The sequence below is a fragment of the Chelonia mydas genome, chromosome 3 (assembly GCF_015237465.2).
Source record: "Chelonia mydas isolate rCheMyd1 chromosome 3, rCheMyd1.pri.v2, whole genome shotgun sequence".
Lineage (NCBI taxonomy): Eukaryota > Metazoa > Chordata > Testudines > Cheloniidae > Chelonia > Chelonia mydas.
Window position 1 is genome coordinate 32897235 of NC_057851.1, and position 20409 is coordinate 32917643.

The 20409-nt window shown below is 38.8% G+C and overlaps 1 long non-coding RNA gene across 1 annotated transcript in view; it reads left to right on the top strand.

Annotated features, from left to right (window-relative positions):
* The first annotated feature begins 20017 nt into the window (after nt 1–20017).
* Nucleotides 20018–20409, top strand: part of LOC122465310 — a 30504-nt gene continuing 30112 nt past the window's right edge. Inside the window, exon 1 of the long non-coding RNA XR_006290054.1 lies at nt 20018–20032. This is a non-coding gene — a long non-coding RNA (uncharacterized LOC122465310). The remainder of the gene's footprint in view (nt 20033–20409) is intronic.

Here is a 20409-nt window from a genome sequence, read left to right on the forward strand (position 1 = left end):
GTGTCAGGAAAGAAATCTTTCTAAGAAAGGTAAACTACTCTGAAATTAGATTTAAAATATAAAAAGAATTAAATACTATATTATTGCACCTTTATAGTGTCATTTTAAACTTACTTTCGCTCTAGAAGAACGTTGCATAAAGGAAATAAAAGCCAACTTTCCTGTAATTTAGAAGGAAGATAGATTAGAAGTGTGTGCAAGGGATTTAAGTGTGAAAATCCCAAACAATTTAATTTTATTTTGAAGATATACTCAAATAAAATTTTCTTCACTGTGACTTTCTACTTTTGTTTGATAGGATTTATTTTTATTTTTATATATCAGTCAACAAATCTCCTACAGAATTAAATAAAAGCTCAGTCCCTGGAGAAAGGGGCAATCTTGACTCAAAAGGCATAAGCTGATGTTTGATTCTTTTGAAAAAACTCTCCTAATATGGTTACAGAAACAGAAATTGAAATAATGTCAAATTCTACTAGAAATAATAAATAAAACCATATGCTGAAGCATCTCAGCTAGAATTCCCAAGGGCTATAAAACAGATATACACAAGTTAGATGGTATCAAGGAAAATTGGGGGAATGGGAAAAAATCTTCATTTAGTGATTATCTTTCTTCATCTAATGTCATGCTGAATTTAAGCCCCTTACATTTTGGAAATGCTCATGTATAATCCTGTTTGCCCATTGTTGCCTTGTTGGCAAAAGTAGGCATCAAAAAGACTTGTCTGAGGATAAGATAAGAGATGCAGATGTTCTGTGCATTTATTAATTTAATTTTTATATCAACTAAAATGAGGATTGACTGAAACACTTTTTTTCCAAAAAGCAAACCCCCAAAATAATATGCTGTATGTCAGGTGTCAGATAGTATGCAATCATAAATGCCTGGAAATTAGAGATAAAAAAGACATACTGGCTCATCTGTTCCATCCATCTGCTGGTGTAAGATTGTCCCCTACATTATATTTTCTAGACCATTTTCCAGTTTAGTTTTAAATGCCTTGTTTCCTTCTGTTCAATTTGACCTTACTTATTTTTATCTTGGATAGTTAAAATGGCTGCTGATCAATGCACTACTTCAAGGCAATTTAAAAAAAAAAAAAGCATTCTTCATTTTAAAAAAAAAGGAAAAATTGTCCATTTTTTTGAGTGCAGCTAATTTTGAGGCTATGTTCAGCCACAAAAGATCAAATCTGGACAAATATTGACGGTGAGATTGTGCTGGATGTTTGAAGCATCATCTTTTACTTCATCGTATGGATTAGGTTCTGAGCTAATCAGTCAGACAGCTGAAATGTTTTAGGTGCAAATATTGGGGGTGGGGGACATGAAACCAAAGTCTTTTGTGTTTAATGAGTTGCCTTTTCCACTCCTATTAACTAAAATACTTTAAAAATCAAAGTAGTTTTACTTAAACAATTATATTAGATGTAATCATTATTTTATTAGCATTTTTCTCCAAGGATTTTTCTTTCTGATTATGAGTACTTTGCAATTTCAGGCAATATGATGGATGCTACTCTTCTATGACAAGAATTTTAACAGCCCTTCTTCAGCACTCAATGCACACCCAATTATGCGTCTGAGCTAGTAACCTTGAATTTATGTTGCCATGGTGACAAACTGGTCATGCATTATGGATTATCATTGAAATTCTACACCCCTACCTAGCATAATGAGAGTTGGGGACTTAATCAAATCAGCCATTCTGTGTGACACAAAGTGAAGAACTAGCTCTTATTGTTCAGCGTCTAGAAAGGAAGCAGGCCTGATGGAGTGGCAGCTGCAGTGCTGCAGCCTGATAGATTGCCCTTATATACATTTGTGAATGTATAGACAGATGGTTTTCAATGCCTGGAATTTCTAGCTTAGGAAGCAGCTGTTCGGATAACCTCTGCCATCTCACCTTGTTGTCATGGAACATTGAACAGAGACTGAGAATGTGGATGGATACATTGACAATCTGACTGAATTTACGCTGCATGGCATCCTTCTTTATCACAAGACTGCAGGGCTAGAATGAAGATGGGGTTGAGGTGGAGAGGGGGAGCAGTGCTATTGAAAGCTGAAGCAGAGTATTTGAGTATCTTCCATTTCCATTTCTACTTTGCTAGAACAGAAAGAGACAGATAAAATTATTGTGGTAAATCATTCCCCGAGATTTAATCTAGTTTGCATCTCCTTCACAGTCTAGAAATCAGTCATACTATAGCCGTCTATTCTTATACAGTTTAGACATCAGTAAAGGGACCCAGGTTTCAGTTTACCATACTGTAGCTTTGTTATGTCCTTCTCTCTCAGAGACATGGTACCAGCTACATGAAGGTCAGAATGGGAGTAGGCTCGATGCTAGAACAAAAATCAGACCAAACAGGTATGCAACATCACTACCCATTATCCCCTTCTGACATACCACTAAAATTCCTTTTTCTAGTTATAGTAATTGTAAGAAGACACAAGAACAATTGGGCAATTATTCCTGACTTTTTGGAGGTTATTGCATTTAATAAAATAATAAGGAGATTGTAGCAATGGTTAAAAGAATGAGGCATATGTATAACCATAATGTTTAAATCCATTTATGAGAGGTACTTCATTGTACAACAAAAGGAAGCTGATGTGTACATTACTTCTAATTTGTTCTCATGATCAACATTTTTTATTATTATAACACTATTATTTATTTACAATTCAAGCTCCATTATCTTTAGTAGTTATGCAAAAATAGGCTGACATCCCACCACCTCTGTTAATGACATTGAAAATTCTTCAATTATCCAAATAATAAATAATCCAATTGTGATTTTCTGATTATTCAGTCTTCCCCCAATGACATTCAGATAATCAAGATTTTATTATGATGATGTATTTTATTTATTTATATTTATAAGGTGCCTATCACCATGGTTTTTATACAGCAGTGTTAAGCACCTGTCAGTATTGCCATTAGAGATTCATCAGACATGGGGTTCAAGAGCTTATAATATTCTTTCAGGATAAAACTTAACATATTATAATATTTTAAAAGAAATCAGGTTTTTTGAGTTCTGACTGTGTCATTGACTCCATTTCTACATAAATTAAGAAATGTGCATGTGTGAAAACGTACACGTAACACACAATAATTCTTTGGAAATGCATGCGCAGAAAATGAATATTTCAGAAGGCTTTTTAAGTAAGTGAATTCCTGGTGATCCAGGACACCTTGAATGGACACCTTTAAAGTACTTATAAATCTAAATTAAAAAATATAAATACAAAATACTGTTCCTCACGTTTTCTGCACCACCCCTTCTTTGCAAAAAGAGCCACTGTCACCTTGTGTTGACTTATTAGATTATAATAGCTCCAGAGGAGTCATTGTCGTCTATAATGTTAATGAGTCACAGACAAAAATGTCTCCAAGTAAACCTAGACTGACAGAGTGTAATGGTCATGAAGCTGGTGCTATGTATAGGCCTGATCCTGAGAATCTCCATTCATGTTAGTCCCATGGAAATCAGCAAGTATTATTTCCTCAGTACCTTGCCATAGCAGTTAATCTGTGTTTTCAATGATACTTGCAACCAGAAATTTGCTCACACACAAGTCTTCTTGGTAACATCAAGGATTTGATTTACCATAAGGAAGGAAATTCAGAGCCGAGGATTGAATATCTAGACTGATACCATTTTATTTTTGTTTTTAATGAAGGCTTTTCAGCTATAATTTACAGTACTTACAGTTTTCTTGTGTTTGTAGATTTAAGCCAAACCCTTAACTCTGATGTTAATGTCAACTCTATATGACTTAAATTCAGTTTTTTACAGGGGAATTGCATGTATTGTGTAGGCATTTTGGAGAAGAATGTTACAGATGAGCCTAGCAGACTGAGCCAGCAAAAATAATGGTGCATGCTTTCAATTAAAACCTATTTAAAAAAAACACAAACTCAAAGAAGGATATAGGTGCTTTTCTCTCATTAAAAACATTCCATAAGAAAGGAGGGGAGATTTACTAAACCAGAACCATTCTTCATTGGGTATTGTGAAAAAATAATTTGTTAGGTTGAGCCAGATTCACTCCCACTGTAGCACTTCTGAAGTCAGTGGTATTAGACCAGGGATAAATTTGGACTCCTATCTGAATTAATGCCAAGGTATACATCCTTTACAAGTAGTAAAGGAGCACTGTCTGCAGTATTTGCTGTTGTGGCTAGGTAGAAGTTATTTTAAAGCCAATTCTACAAACTTAACTCATACCGAGTAGAACTTACTCAAGCAAGTACCACTGGGTTGAAGAGAATTACTTATGTGAGTACGTACTGCTCAGGTGAGTAAGAGTTTAGCCTCAGGTCCTTAGTCTAAACATCAAAGAGCATTTAAAGTTTGATGGAAAATGATGATCACCTTTCAGTGACAATGTTAGAAGAATATAAAATTAAAGTCCTGAGTTATTGTTACTTTATTTTTATCACAGTCTGTTGAATGTATTGTTGATGACAACTATATATGCAGATATTAACGTATTCACATATGTTGTAAAACTTTCCTTGGGAACTTCAGCCTTTGGACTCACTCCAGCTGGAGGATCACTAGTCTTGGTCAGGCACAGCTATTCTCTGAACCAGGCAGGTTCCATGACTGTAGATTTGTTCTTAAAATGAGTTGGGAAGAGGAAATGTTCCTTATCTAGCTTGTTAGAAAAATACACAATCTGACTGGAATTAAAAGGCAGAAAAATTGTTACCACTGAAGAACTTTAAATAGAAGATATTACATTTCTTAAGAACTTAAAAGGAAATAAATTATAGGAAAAATATGCATTTTAGTTGTTTCAGAGCAAGAGGATTAAAGCTACTTAGATTTATTTATATGAAGAAATAAGCAGATGTGGATTTGGAAGTTCAGAGGGTGAACAAAATATAGCTGGCATATCTATGATGCAATGAAAATCAGTATCCTAGTAATAGCAGTTCATACAGAGAGGCTTAAGAGTAGCCCTGCCAGAGAACACCTTCCCCCATTCTTCAGAACAAGTCCACCCTCCCTTCTGGTAGAACAAAACCCACCCAAGATGTTACAACCATTAGGCCCAGGTGATGTGTTTCACTTCAGTGTAAAGCAGATTTAATCACAATAGTGAAATGCCTGTAGAGTGCGCACGTTGTTGTTATCATTGTACCAGCTTGTTCACTTCCGTATTCTGGCTTCCATTCAGGTAATCCTTTTGCTGCCACCCTGAGACGATCTTTCTTTTCTAACAAGAGTTCCGCTGGTCTGTAATGTCAGAGTTTTCAGTTACATACTCTTATAAAGGCAATCCTCTTAAAAAAAAAAAAGGAAAGGAACCTTTAAAGTGGTGTGGGGGGTCTGTGTGCATGAGTGCATGCACATGTGTAAACCCTGCACCTGGGGCCACTCCTACAGGAAACCTCTAGTTTGGAGAAACCACGTTAAGTCTTTCCTAGCATTGTTCAAACTAAAGAATCTCCCCTACTAGGTTTTACTGGTTCCTAGGATGGTCATTTAAGAGGTATTTGCAATATATAATTCATCCCAGGGTTCTGACCACATAATGGAAACACAACAAAGAAGTGTGGGTGATTTGTTATCTCACTGGAATTCCATTATATGCACATTGCAATCTGTCACATATTACCAACTTGTGATTTAGGGAGAAGATATTCAGACTTAGGCACATGGAAATGTGCATGCACCTAATTTACAAGCATAAATACCTGATGTATGTGTGCAGCTCAGTCTCTGAGGTATACAGATATCCAGTTAGAGGCTTAATTTTCCACTCAGCTATTTGATCTGTGCACACATATTATGTTTTTGCTCTCATGTTTTAGGCACCAACAATTGTTCTGAGCAATCGTGTCTGCAGTAGTTTGGAAACCTGACCCCAATATTTAACAGGTAGAACTAAAAATCTTGTTGTAAATGTGTATCTTGGTATATGTTATAATCATGTCACAGGTTAACATTTTTACTTCCACTAGGGGGTGCCTAACTAATGCAATCTAAAAGGACCTGTGCTGCAGAAAGCATCTTTAAAAGCTGCAAAAGCGATGGCCATTTTGCATGTCTTCCTTAGAAAGATGAAGTCCCAGTCATCAGAAGGACAGATCTTCAGCTGGTGTAAGCCAGTGTGTACCCTCATTGATTTCAATGGAACTACACTGATTTACACTAGCTGAGGATCTACCCCAGAAGTTTTACAAGCTCAGGATCTTATACAAAAGAAATTATATGTTACCCATATGTACTGGCTTCTTAGTGGATCATCTTAGCCAGGTGAGAGGTCAATCTGCTCTGTGTGGGAAAAAAACCCACAATGAGGTTATAGAGATACTTGGAGTGAGGGAAAAGAATTTAATGTTTTGCTCATCAGCCTGAAAAATTTGTCGTACACACACACACTACATTAGTCCACCAGGGTATGCACAATGTGCTCAGTGCATCCACCGACATAGTCACAAATCTAGCTGCCTCTAATCAGACTTGGTGAAGTCCAAAGCCCACTCCTGGGAAAGGGGCAGGTTTGGGTGGTTACAAAATGGCAGCACAAACCTTCCTGTCAGGTAGATGTTTCTCCTCAAAACAGAGACCACCAGCCTGTATGACTTTAGCTGCAGAGGCTTTGCAGCTTTAGGTGAGGATATGTATACTGTTTCTTTAAAAATGTAACAAGAAGCCAGGCAGAATGAGCCTGGGGAAAGCTCAAGGCAGATGCTTCACTGTGAAGCAGGGAGAAGGAGACAGAAGAGCTTTAGCAATAATACTGTTTTCCTTAATATAGTAAAGTGCCTTGTTCACTGTTAGAGAAGTGACCTTGGTGCACTTGGTTCTTAATCCATTACTACTATATTTTAAGTGGAGAAAGCCCATTTGAGTTAGTGCTGAAACAGTTGGTTGTCCTAGAAAATAAGCTTTTTCCTATGAAAAGAAAGCTTTCAAACCTCCCAAAATTTCCTTCTGAAGACAAATACCAAAGTTTAGTTAACACTTTTGAAAATCAAGCCGCTTAGTTTGGTGCCCAACTTTAACCTCCCACGTTTGGAAATGGTCTGTCAGTGGAGTATAAATGGCACCAAGTAGCTCCAGTTTTTCTGTAGTTTTTTATCTTTAAACAGTTGTATTTCACAGCTATGGTATATATGCAATCTAGCCAAACCCTAGTACTTATATATAGCTGTGAAATAACTTTGACATTGGCATAGTCATAGATTATGAGGCCAGAAAGGGACCGTTATGATCATCTAATCTGACCTTCTCTATAACATAGGCTGTTGGACTTCCCTGTATGCAGTCCTGTTTGAACTGAAGCACATCTTTGAGAAAAAAAACATACAGTCTTGTTTTAAAATTTTCCTTTCCACTGTTTCATTATTATGGGAAGCACACCGAAAACTCCCTCATTGGAAGCTCAGCCCTATCCATCTTTGCCCCGCCCCCAAACACAGATATTAGATTAAATGTTAAAATATTACCATCTTTCTACAAAATACAGAATCTATACAATAAGAATTAGGGGAAAGACTGGCATTTTAAATAGTATCTGAGTTATACAGAAGCATTATTGTTTCACATAATAGGCAACTAAATACGGTGATGGAATGAATGAACAAACATAGATACTGAACTTCATTTATGCAATCTAGCTCCTACCTCATCATATATGTAACACGATACAATAAAAGCTTTAATTTCTTATACAACAATCAAGTTTAACAGTTAGGCCAGTTTTCCTAACTTCTAGCAAAGGAGAATTTAGGAATAGATACTCTAAAATTACATACACACACACAGAGTTCTGTTGGATTATTTTGTATTTAAGGCCCTTTATTTGTTTTAATTGCAGAGATCATTTTTCATCTTCTGAATACAGCAAGTGAAGCAATACTTGTCAGTCAAGTTATATTCAGAAGAGTTCCTTCAAAATAGTATTGGTTTTCTCAGGAATGGACAAAATTATTCAGATAAAACAAGACCCCATTCAAACTTTGACCTAAAAGTAGAACTGAATTTCTAACATTCAGAAAGTTTGCTTACCTTTTAGAAAATTAGTAGGGATGGACCTGAATAGCAACCTTTGGAGAGGAATCTGAATTTCCTCTCCATCAGGGTGCTCACAACTGGGTTTATGTTCAGCTCATTATGGAGTTAGGATTTACCCAGGAAGGGACAGATTGTAGCCTACCCTGCACACCCATGCAGTCCTATTCCAGATGCCCACCTCAAAGGAGAGCAGCTTCCACAGAGCTGCTACTTTCCCTCATCAGTAGTGGGCTGGTGGGGACAAGGAATGGGTAGAGCCAAGTTTCCTCCCATAACACACCAGGAAGCACCAGGCGATATATGCGGTGCCAGGTGTAAGACTGATACAGGGTACATCCCCCCACCCAGGGGCAGGCAGAAAACCAGGAGACAGACTTGACTTTCTCACTCTCGGTCTGTTTCCTGCTTGCAGCACAGCAATGTGCTGTACCGTACACAGGGTTCATGGCGCAGACCTACATGGTCAGAAATTTGGATTCATGTTTGACCTCTCTCCAAGTTTATAGAATCATAGGACTGGAAGAGACTTTGAAAGGTCATCTAGTCCAGTCCCCCGCAATCAAGGCAGGACTAAGGATTATCTAGACCATCCCTGACAGGTTTTTGTCTAACCTGCTCTTAAAAATGTCCAAGGATAGAGATTCCACAATCTCCCTAGGCAATTTATTCCAGTGCTTAACCATCCTGACAGTTAGGAAGTTTTCGCTAATGTCCAACCTAAACTCTTCTTGCTGCAATTTAAGCCCATTGCTTCTTTTCCTATCTTCAGAAGTTAAGGAGAACAATTTTGTCTCCCGCCTCCTTTGTCAAAGTCAGATTCAAGGTTCACAGAATTTGTCAGACCACTCTGTTTATTAGCAAAGCGCTTTGCCAGTGCACCTAGATATGTGAGCCCTCTGCAAAAGCTCAAGCTAAGTTATTTATACAGATAAGCCAAAGCCAATTTAACATAAGAGACAAAAGGAAGCAGAAACTGACAAATATACATACATATCTTATTTGCATACTAACATTTACCAATCTCCTAGCTCAGTAGGAGCTCTAAGTTAATTAGTTTGAGGACCCATTGTCTCACACTCCTTAATGTTTCTCTTCCTGACAACTATATTTCAACAAACCCACCAGATGCATTTCTTTAATGAATTATAATGTCAATACAATTCATTCTACTTTCACACCTTGTAACAACCTTTTATGTACTTGAAAACTGTTACCATGTCCACCCTCTGTCTTCTCTTCTCCCAACTAAACAAACCCAATTTTTGCAATCTTCCCTCATAGGTCATGTTTTCTAGATCTTTAATCATTTTTGTTGCTCTTCGATGGACTTTCTCCAATGTGTCCACATCTTTCCTGAAATGCAGCGCCCAGAGCTGGACACAAAACGCCAGTTGAGGCCTAATCAGTGCGGAGTAGAGTGGAAGAATTACTTCTCATGTCTTGCTTACAGCACTCCTGCTAATACGGCCCAGAATGAGGTTTGCTTTTTCTGCAATGGTGTCACATTGTTGACTCATATTTAGTTTGTGATCCACTATGACCCCAGATCCCTTTCCACATTACTCCTTTCTAGGCAGTCATTTCCCATTTTGTATGTGTGCAACTGATTGTTCCTTCCTAAGTGGAGTCCTTTGCATTTGTCCTTATTGAATTTCATCCTATTTACTTCAGACCATTTCTTCAGTTTGTCCAGATCATTTTGCATTTTAATCATATCCTCCAAAGCACTTGCAACCTCTCACAGCTTGGTATCATCCACAAACTTTATAAGTGTACTCTCTGTGCCGTTATCTAAATCATTGATGAAGATATTGAACAGAACCTGACCCAGAATTGATCCCTGTGGCACCCCACTCAATATGCCCTTCCGGATTGACTGTGAACCACTGATAACTACTCTCTGGAACGGTTTTCCAACCAGTTATGCGCCCACCTTATAGTAGCTCCAGCTAGGTTGTATTTCCCTAGTTTGTTTATGAGAAGGTCATGCTATACACTTTCAAAAGCCTTACTAAAGTCAAGATATACCACATCTACCACTTCCCCCCATCCACAAGGCTTCTTACCCTGTCAAAGAAAGTTATTAGGTTGGTTTGACACAATTTGTTCTTGACAAATCCATGCTGACTGTTACTTATCACCTTATTAATTTCTAATAAGAAATTTCTAATAATTTCAAATTGATTGCAAATTAATCATTTGCTCCATTATCTTTCCAGGTATTGGTCTCTAATTCCCCGGGTTGTCCTTATTTTCCTTTTTATAGATTGGCACTATATTTGTCCTTTTCTGGTCCTCTGGAATATCTCCCATCTTCCATAACTTTTCAAAGATAATAGCTAATGGCTCAGATATCTCCTCAGTCAGCTCCTTGAGTATTCTAGGATGTATTTCATCAGTAAATGGTGACTTGAAGACATCTAGCTTGTCTAAGTAATTTTTCACTTATTTTTTTTCTACTTTAGCCTTGGATCCTACCTCATTTTCACTGGCATTCAGTATATTGGATATCCAATCACTAACTACCTTTTTGGTGAAAACTGAAACAAAATAATCATTTACTGCTTCTGCCATTTCCACATTTTCTGTTATTGTTTTATTGTCCAGTCACTGAGTAATGGGCCTACCTTGTCCTTGTTCTGCCTCTTGCTTCTAATGTGTTTGTGAAATATTTTTGTTACTCTTTATGTCTTTAGCTAGTTTAATCTTATTTTGTGCCTTGGATCTTTCTAAATTTGTCCATTCATACTTGTGCTATTTGTTTATATTCATCCTTTGTAACTGAGGTTTGTAATTTGTAAATTGTTATTGCGGTGCAGAAGTATGATCCAGATCCATCTCCATTTAGAAGAGGGGGAGGTTAGGTCCTTATTTCAGTTAGTTTGAACCTGAATAAATATTCTGTTTTGGTTTGTGGGATGGTTCAGGCCCTTTCCTGGTGTTTCCAGATCAGCTCACCTACCAGTAATATGGAGCCCCGCAGAGTGGTGCCCATGTGATGTCACCATGTTAAATAGCTGTCAGATAAGTGTTCAAACATTCCAGTTTCCAAAATATTGTACCTTTTGAAGTAAAGAAGCCAATAAAAGGCCTCTGGAAGGAAATCTGAAGGCAAAATTTCTTGTATGCAAGTTGCCGCTGATTTGGCCTAACAGTGGTTTTTATACTGCTATATCATAAGTCTGTGAACAGTAATTAATACCCCTGTTGTAAATGAGAACCTATTGTAAGGGCTTCCCCCTCATTGGGGTGTCGCCTGGAACTGGGATACCACTGAGCCTGCCTGACCCACCAGCCTGGGCTCCCTTTACACTGCACTGCTGTGCAGCCTGCCAAGCCCTCCCCCAGGCTTCAGACTGAACTTTACCAGCACACATTCAGGTAGGGACACACCCAGCTGCAGCTACACACACAGATGCTGAGATCAGCTCTGGATGGGAAGGCTCAACTAAGGCAACTCCCAGTTCCTAAGGCACCTCTCCCCCTCTCCATAGGGCACTGTACAGCGTAAGCTCATGAAATTCGCCCCCTCCCTCTATGTGGGGGAAGATATGCAACAGCTTTCTGCCCCCAGTTATGATTTCCACACACTGGTTTTAGACAAAACAAAAACAAGTTTATTAACTATGAAAGGTAGATTTTAAGTGATTGTAAGGGACAGCAAACAGATCATAGCAGATTAGCTAGCAAATAAAACAAACGCACAATCTAAGCTTAATATACCAAATAAATTGAATATAAGTAGCAAATTGTCACCCTAAATGTTGTTTTAGGCAGTTTGCAGAGATTCTTGAGGGCAAGCTGCACTTGCTTGCAGCTTAAAATGCCAGATATTCCTTTCATAGATTAGAAATCCCTCTAGCCTGGGTTCAACCCTTCTTTCGCAGTTCAATCCTTGTTTCTTAGGTGTTTCCAGCAGTCATCTTGGGTAGGGAGTCAGTGAAGAAGAACCTTGATGATGTCATGCCCCTGCCTTAAATAGCTTTTTCATATTGTGGGTACCCTTTCTCTCCAGGGTTAATTGGTTCCCATGCCTTTCAGTGGAAAACACTGGTATCCCAAGATGGAGTCCAGTACCAGGTGACTTGGTCACATGCCTCTGTAGGGCCACAGCAGCCATGAGACAGAGGCTGTTTGCAGTTTCCTCAGGAAGGCTCCTCAGGAAGGCTCCCTGGTGGGAGATTAGCATCTTCAAAGGCTTATTGTTTTCCCTAATGGCCCTTCCTAGCAAGCCATCTAGACTGATTGCATTATGTCTAGTGGGTGTTCCCCAGGTGTAAACACATTTGTAATAGATGCTTTATTCAGTAAATCATAACCTTTCCAATGATATCTCACATGCCTTATCTTGCACAAAATACATCATAATTATGCCATACTCATATCATAATAATATTACAATGAAGTATATGCCACACCTATTATACAGCCATGGCTAGATTGTAAGCAGCCCTGGGAGGCTGAGGAAGTGGGGAGGAGGAGATGGCTCAGTGTTCCTCCCCCTTCTTCTGCCTTTGCATCCGTGAAGGCAAAACTGCCTGAGACTTGTGCTGACAGCAGCATTGGCTTTTCCAAAGGAAGAATAACAATTCAAAAATTGGATCTAATGGCTGTACCATCATGAAAAAAGGGAGATCTTGGTGCACCCTTTCAAAGGGTGTAGCTGTGACTTCTGCAGCTTGTGTTCCCAAAAGAATTGGGCATGAGACAAGTACCCTCAAATGACCACAGGAATTAAGGATTGTCACAAACCTCACTTTCTTCAGTGTAAACTGCACTTGTTCAACCTGCCTTCTCTAACATAAACTCATAGCAGTGTGCATATTTTGTTTAAAAAAACCAAATACCCAAAATGCCCTACCAAAATAAAACACTTAATTGCACACAGAATTTTCCCCTTAGGAAGAGAATGAGAGAGAGAGAGAGAACTAATCACAGGTAACAGATATTAGTCACATCACTTAATGCACTACTGTTAAAAACAGGTATGTAAGCAATATTCTTTGTTGGCACACTCCAGTTAATTGCTATTTATCTGGTCCCACACAGAATGCTGTGATGAAAATCTCATTTTTCAGTCTCTTTCTCTATGATCCACTCTGTGGTGTAAATATGTGCAGTCCTCATGTCAAATTTCTTGCCCTAACCAGACATACTTGGTAAAAGCATGACATAATTTTTTTTATATAGTTTAGACAGTATAAAAGAGTAGGCCCTTGTCTCCTGCCATATGATACCGCAGATCAGGAGCATCATATTCCTGTCAGTGTCTCATTGTGTGACTTGCTTAACTGTATCATACCTTGGAGCCTCTAGTTACAGTAAAAGCTGATGCCATGGTGAAATTCTCTTTAATATTTACATTTACATGGAGATGACGCAATAGCCGTCTTATCTAACGTGCATTACCTCACTGCGTCTATGAATCAGCATCATTAGATCTGCATGAGCTCATCTTTAAAAGAAGGGCTTTCAAAAAAAATGTGTTGTTCTGGGAACTAGTGGAAAATACTCTGCTAATGGCACTTCTCATTTTATTCAAGTCTTATGGCTTTTATGTCCTTGTTCTGGCTTTACCCCTGGTTTGTGTATCTAGCAGTTTAATGTAAATGGTCTCAGCCACAGATGGAATAGAGATTTTTGTTGCATACTCATGTGTTTTGGCGTAGTCTCCTTCAAGATTCTACAATGACAGAGGAACTTGGAGTAAACATTGCTTTTTTTTTTCCCTCTTGCAGTTCTTGTGTTATCCAAAGCTGCTGAGATTGATTACGTTCAGCTTGATATGTAACGATGTAGTATTTGCTTTGGCAAAAACAGAAGAGGATGTGAAAACAATAGCTTTCAAATGCAACAGTAGAACAGTCGTATAAACTCTGTTCTGGAAGCACTACTTGTGGTTCTGTAGATAAGGTTGATATGAGTTTCCACTGAAAGCCAGGACTCAATCATATTGTTACATATGAAAAATACTGCATATTATCTCCCAAATTTCCCTTACTCTTTGAGTAGAGAATTAATTTGATGAGCATTTACAACCTTAACTCTGCCCTGCAGTAACACAATGATATGTCTTTAAAAAACCAATTACATCTAATCTGGGACTACAAACACTATAATGTCTTAACCACATGATTATGGTTATTTCACTATAGAACTCTGCCATGACAAGACATAGTCATGGTTGTTTTCAGGTGCCCTAGCTGTGGGTATTTCTATACCTTAACATGTTTGGATTTATTTTAAGCTTAATCTTAACTTTGAATTTCCTCGGTTTATAGTATTTGGTTCTGGGTAATTTCAACATCCCTATAATGCATTTACATCCCCAGTTGCATCTTTGGCTGGGAACTCTACTGATTCCATGTTCTTATATAGCTTTCATATCCATGGTATCTGTGCACTTCAGTGCAGGATATCACATCTGAGCAATTATGTATACTGTCCATTTCCAATTAACTCAAGAAATAGACCTGCATGACCAAATAGTTTAACCTTTTTCTGGCAGAATACTGTATCAAGTATACAAAGTCTTGCTTTCTGCTTCATACGGGCATACTCTTTGCTTCACCATATCTGAAATCAGCATTCACATACACTACGAACCAGCCTTCAAAAGGGCCATACATGATTCTTTATATAAACACATTTCTCACCCCTGTTGCGAATAGGAATTGCATAGATGGAACAAGATTATTATTTGAGTTTAGGATGCTGATGAGGATCCCATATGTTGGATATTCCCTGGTTTAAAAAAAATGCAGCTAACACTTAATAATGATTTTTCTTCCCTGGAAACATTTTGATGAAAACAAGTTTTGTTTGTGTGTGTCCATCAACGTTTTTCTTTGAATTTTTTTCAGTTACAATCTTTTTTCATTTTTGCCAAAATTTTTGGACCGAAAATTTTAGCTTTTCAGATTTTCAGTTAAATCCCCAAATTTTTCAACAATGGAATTTCTTTTTCAAAAAAAGCCCGTTCATCAAAAAGCCATTTTCTGACATAAAAATGTTTACCCAGAAAGCTTTCAACAATCTCTAGCATCTAATGCAGTGGTGGCAGACAGAATATTGCAAAATTGTGTGCATTCATTTATATAGCACTATTTCTCATCTGTTTATGTTACAAAATGAAGCTGTGTGCAATAAATTGATTCAATCTGCTTCAAAACAATTCAAACGATGGTGCTTAGTTGCAAAGTTCAGATATTAATTTAGATCCAAATCTAAGATTCCCCAAGGGTCAATTATGCCAGGTATGAGTTTGGCCCCTTTATACTTTGCTGGTTGACATTATTAAATAGATATAATCTTATCCAAATTAAAGGATGCGGAGTCTGGTCCATGGTACTCAGGTTAATTAGCCCTTAAACAAGAACTACAAATGAGATTACTTGTGAGTAGGTACTAGTCAATATGAGTAAGCGTTGCACAGTCAGGCCTTACAGGAAGTATTATATATATTACCTCTACTGGATTTTGCAACACTTCTACTGCCATATGAATTTGTTTTACTATACTAAAGGGCCACTGGGGAATCCAGAAGTACAAGCACTTTAAGTCAGAAAAGCCATAATGAAATTAAGTTTTTGATATATGCACTGAAGTTATTTTCAGAGCAGAACACTATAGAAAGGACAGGTATCATTAAAGATACATAGCATCTTATTCTAGCATTCATTTTATGGCACAAGTATTTTAGCATTTCAAAGTTAACAAAATTACTGGATGGCTGCTGTATGTCTTAAATATGGATTTAAAGATAATCTAGATTTCTTGAATACTAATGGCCAGATTCTGAAGTTTTAGTATTGTTCTACAGGAATAACCCCATTTGAGACCAAGTTCAAGTGTTCCATGTGAGTAAGGTTATTGGTATCTGACCCTAAGGGATAAAAAAGATAGAGGGCCACATCCTTGCTCCCTAAAGATAGTATCTTTTTCTGAAGGCAGTCCCATTTTCTTCATTTGGCACTACTTAAAGTGTGAGGTCCTACTGAGCATTAGCAAGGGCAGCAAATCTGGCCCTGAGTTAGATAGACCCTCACCGTAGACATATCCATCCAGGCAGTACCAGAAAAATGGGGCATGCTGCTGTAATCTGCTTGTCCGATGGCAGCCTGGTGGCATTCAGAATTCCCAGCAGTTCTACCTGTTCGTAGGAAATGGATGTTTTGCTTAAAAAAATTGCAAAAACCACAGGATGACAGGAGATGCTAATTTCTCCTATGTACATTTACCATTTATATTGTGGCAAATTGAAACCCTGCAAGAGGGAGTCTGAGAAAATAGAAACAAATTTCAGAGTCTGGTTCAAATGAGTAACACAAAGCTGTGGCACTCCTCTGACTGGCTAACGATGCTATGTGATTCATTCCGGGACCTCGCTAAATCAGACATGTAAATCTGGTCATGCTCTATAAACATGATACTAGAGAAAGTTATTACTTATTACTATATAATCTAGCTTAAATTATACACTGGTTCTTTATTATCTGGTTAACATAGTCCATTAATTTTTAAGAACTGTTTTCAACTTCACATTGGATGGCAAAAGAAGAAAACATCAATAACAGAGCCAGAATCCTTGGCACAACCTAAGGCCAGATACTTTGCACTTATAGAGTTTTTATTTTCTAAGGGCAAATATTAACTATTCCCCACATCAGTCATGTGGAGCAAGTAGGTGGCATTACTATTTTACAGAGGTGGAAACTGAGGCATGAAGATTAAGGCCCATAGTCTTCCTAATGCTTAGCCCAAGAAACTTAGATGGGCACCGGAAAACTTCATGGGGAAAAGAGGTTGATGTATTCTCCCATCCAAGTTGCAGTGCTATTCCATCTCAAAAGGACTATAGTAGGCTATACTCTGTGACCTAGACAACACATCCAGTGGGGAGGGGTAAGGATCCTCTGCCCCTGGCTTAACCTACCCTTAAACAGCCACCTCATCATGGCAGGAGTACCTGCAGAACTTCACTCTGCCACAGGCAAGGAACCCAGACAACCTGGGTGGATATAGGACACCATGATCCCCCACTGTGAAACAGAAATAGTGTGGTGCAGTTGTGTCATAGGGTGGGCTGGCCCTTTAAGGGGAGTTGGGTTCAATTCCACGTGTGCTTAGTTATCCAACATCCAGGGGCTTGGGCCAAACGTTGGGTCAGGTGACCAAACATCACATGACAGTAGAACAGACAAGGCGCTTCCAGTAAGAGGGGGAGTGTTCAGTCAAAGGGGAAGAGACCGGCAGGGAGGAGGAAGGCTTTACTACAATAGAGCTCGATGGGTGGTAGGAGGTGCTAAGAGGTGGTCTGCTGTGGGCCATGGAGGAGGCCAAGAAAATAGCCAGAACCAGCTGAGGCTAAGGCTCTGAAAAGAGCTCTGAAAGGGCCTAGGAAAGTCTCTTCAGGGAGAGTGAGGGTCCAGAATGGGGTGGGAAGGACTCCCTGCTCAGTGGGAACTAGGCAACTGAGAGAGAGAGAGATAGACGGACAGACAGACAGAGAGCCATAAACCCCAGGTGTTTGAGGAGTCCTGTAAAATGGCCAAAAGGAGGTGGTGGGGAACCTGAGAGTTGAAAACACTGGTTTGTTGGAGTCTCTGCTTACTCTTGGAAGTTATTGTCAAACTTTATGATTTGGCTAAGTCATTTGGAAGCATTGGAACTAGCCCATCCAAGAGTAAGAAACTGAAACATCTGGATCTAGAAGAGGGGAAACAGATATTGAGAACCTGACATGAAAGTGAACTTGTTACAGCAGGGGCCATTTGCATCCCAAATGGAGAAGGGATATTTGACCCATGAGCACAGGGGAGTCATTGTCACAGCTTGGGTTGCAGTTCTTGGCCTCTTTTTGTGCTTGTGCCACTAGATCATGCCTAGACTTAAAATTACATTTGGCATCATATTCCAGCCTTCAGACAGGTGCCAAACTGTCATGGACATCAGTGGGAGATACACAGCTCTGTAGAAAAACTTTGAAGCGTAGGTTAACTTCTAGCACTGTGTTCATAATTCCTAAAAAGAAAGTCATATAAAAACACTGCATTTTTCCCTTTCAGAGGGACAAATTCTATCCCCTCCATGGCCATGGAAAAACTTGAGCACAATACAGAGTGGTGTGGAGTCTTCCAGGAGCCACAGAGCAGCTCTCCATAGAGATTTAGGGTATTGGGGCTGTGGAGAGGTGCAGGCAGGATCGATGATGACTGGTAAGTTTGTGGTCCCAAAGAGTCTTAAGAGGTACTTGGGCTTTTCACTGGTCATAGGATGTGACCCTTCATAAATCCAAATGAAAAGCCGGGGTATGTGCAGTATGTCCAGTGCATGATATGGGCTATAATTATTTAGAACCCATTGAAAAGGAAACATATATGCATTTGCTGCAAAGGAAAAGTTTGTTTTAGAGTCCAATGCATATATTTCTTTCATGTAAATTTGCAACTGTGTATAAAAAACCTGGAAGTATAAATCTTCTATTCTGCTCAGAAGTAGTTTCAAAAGTCAGCTAGCGCACAATAAGCAGGGATGGGTAATGTGGTATTAGTAAGAATAAAACAGTCTTGTTGGATTTGCAGATTTTAGCACATTAGACCGTCTGCATCTTCCTTATTATTTGTCTGTGGTAGCGCCCACATGCAGTGCTGGCTGCTTTTCAGACATTCAAAAAGGGATGGTCTGTGCCCCACAGAGCTCACAGCTTAGAGATAGGCAGGCAGACAGACAAGTACATGGAAGTCAGGGAATGGGATGTTCTACATATACACCAGAACAGTCATGGTTTTTTTAAGAAACTGTCTCAATGGCCTAATAATTTGTATCCAATCAGAAAATGTCTTGCTTTTCTATAGCCCTAGTATCCTTCCAAGTGTTCAGCTCGTAGATCAAGAGGACTCCAAACAACCTGGAGGGTGCCTTTGCCAGGCTGCTCAAAGGAGAAAAAACATTCAAGGATCCCCACCTCCACATAATTGTTAGAAGCAACAGTGGTCCCCTGGTATGTTTGCACCAAAGCTTTCTCATGATTCCACTGTACACGGCTCCGTCTTCCTGTGTAGTGAACACGACTTTCTCATTGAGTTAAGTGGTAAAGGCCTGGTGTGCCGCTGGAAGAGGTTGAGCTCCCCACTGACACCACTTTATGCTGTAGCTAGTTCAGAAGTATTGCTTGAGCTTGAAAGTGCGGATTGAATGCCCTTATAGCTAATAAGGATTTACTTGGCTGCATCTGTAGGCTGCTCCTACTCGGTGATTTATGTTCCTGATGCTTGGAACTACAGTATAAATCTGGTTATGCTATAGAAACTTGATACCAGAGAAAGTCAATATTACAGCGTAATAGAGCTGAAATTACACACTGGCACTACTTTTTTATTAACCCTTTAATAACTTATTTCAGAGCCTCCTCAGTGACAAATAAGTTGGCTAGCAATAGGGAGAGGATTTTTGTGCCACAGAGAATGCCACTGCATTAAACGTATGTCGTTCAATCCATATAGAGCCAGGGGGAATCAATTTCTAGAAAAGACATTTCCTCCCAATACTGAAAAAGATGAGTGCTTTTCAGAAATGATTTCTTTTGACCTCATTGCTTCAATGCATTTTACTGTGTGTCTCTTTCCCTCAGGCCATGCAGCATATCAACACCATGATGCTTTATGTAAACAACCAGGCTATTTTAATACTGTCAGATTGTTTCTAAGCTGGCCCAGGTTCTTCAGGAGAAGTATTTTTCATTGTTAGTTGATTTCTTAGCCATTGCACAGGTTGTTGCATTTAGGATTACACGCTCCCAGAAGTGGAAAGGTTTAGCTGGTTCACTGGGCACAGAAAACTTTCGGATAGCCAAGGTCCACATCACTTCTCAGTTTTAAGCAGTAGAGAAGCCTTAAGGGGAAATTTTGCAAGCCATCCATGCATGGCACCCCCATTGTTTGCTACACAGATCAAAAATTATCCCGTTGTCACTTCATTCACACTGTTTTAATTGGGAATTGAGTAACCATTTGGCTCAATCAACTTCAAGTGAAATTGTAGTTTCTGCTCTACACCAGCCATATGAAAAAAGAATAAGAATCGGGAATTCACTACGTAGGTCCATTAGCTGAAGTCAGGATAAAGATACAATTTCAGGTTTTCTTCTCTCTTGTTTGGAAGCCAGAGAATTTCTATGTAATTCATTTGGGGTTCAGTGGGAACATGAAGAAAAAGAAAATGATGGCAATCATGTTGTCTGTTGACTGACCTCTCTCTCTCTCTCTCATATGTATGAATCTGTATATATCTATGTACATATAAACAAACAATGGCAATGAAATTGATCATGCTGATACTCCATGCAGAAGAACTTGGATTGG